This window comes from Silurus meridionalis, chromosome 3, assembly GCF_014805685.1.
Source record: "Silurus meridionalis isolate SWU-2019-XX chromosome 3, ASM1480568v1, whole genome shotgun sequence".
Lineage (NCBI taxonomy): Eukaryota > Metazoa > Chordata > Actinopteri > Siluriformes > Siluridae > Silurus > Silurus meridionalis.
In genome coordinates, this window is record NC_060886.1 from 11,560,532 (window position 1) to 11,561,864 (window position 1,333).

Consider the following 1,333-nt stretch of genomic DNA (forward strand, 5'->3'; position numbering starts at 1 on the left):
TGGATGATTTAGTAAGTAGGTGAACTGCTTGGAGTGATTGGAGGGTTTGGCGAGTGTGTGGCTGGTGGATCCCTGACATCAACATGCCCCACCCTCGTGGGGTCCGAGCAGGCTCTGTTCACAGAACAAGAAGTAAATACTCTCTTGAGGAAGGAGGCGGTCCCTCCATCAGACAGAAAATTCGGGTTCTACAGCTGGTACTTCTTAGTTCCCAAAAAAGACGGAGAGTTGCGTCCTATATTGGGCTTACGTGAGCTGAACTGCTCACTTTTGAGGCTCAGGTTCAGAATGCTGACCCTGAAGCAGGCCGCGTCAAAAATCAGGTTGGAGGACTGGTTTTTCAAGGTAGATTTGAAGGATGTATACTCTCATGTCATATTTCAGCGATTACAGCATGTGTTTTCAGGGTCAAAATCAGCAGTGCAGCTGTCTGTAGAGTAAAGTACATGCTGCTTGAAGCCGTTGCTTTAACCAATCATATTTTAACTTGGGTAAACCGGGGCCATCAAGCAGGGGTCCTAATGTCAGCATTTTTTTATTTCGTTTGATTGGATAGTCAATCATATTTGTTTCAATTCAATAGCTTTTTTTTTCTTCCACAATGCCTGACAGAGGAGAAGAAATTGATTTGTCTGTGGATATACTTACAAAGCCATTTTCAAGATGGACTTTACAAGAAAAGTTGGGCATCGTGAGAAAAGGTCAGCCAAAACAGTTTAAAACATTTGTTAAGGTTGGTCTGGGTGCTCTGGTTGGAAACGAGAAATGAGGTCGGGATCCCAAATGTGACGTGCAGGTACCCATGAGCGTTCCTTAGGACTGTAGCCTTTCCAGTCCACAAGGTATTGCAAGCCTCTTCTTTGACGTCTTGAGTGCAGAAGATGGTGCACAGTGAAAGCGGGGCCACCGTCAATGACCCGTCACTGCCACAGGGTTGAGGACCTTGAATGTGGTAAAAAGGTCAACTAAAGCGAGGTGATAGCTTTCTGTATGCGACCTTCAGGGGCAGGTCCTTGGTAGAGAGCCAGACCCTCTGGCTGGGGTGGTAAGCGGGTGCTGGTCTTCGCAGCCCGGGTCTTCTTCCAGGCACGGTGGCAGTGACTGACCAGGGCACCTGCTGAGGGTACTAAGGCCTCAACTTCTTGGTAGAAAAAAAAGGCTGGGTGGTAACCATAAGCAGCCTGGAAAGGGAAGAGGCCGGTGACTTAGGATGGCAGAGTATTATGGGCAGCCCATATCAATTGTAAAGCTCACGAGGCATTGTCATTAGTGCAAAGCATGCAAAGGGCCGTCTCCAGGTCTTGGTTTAGCCTTTCTGCTTGCCCGTTGGTCT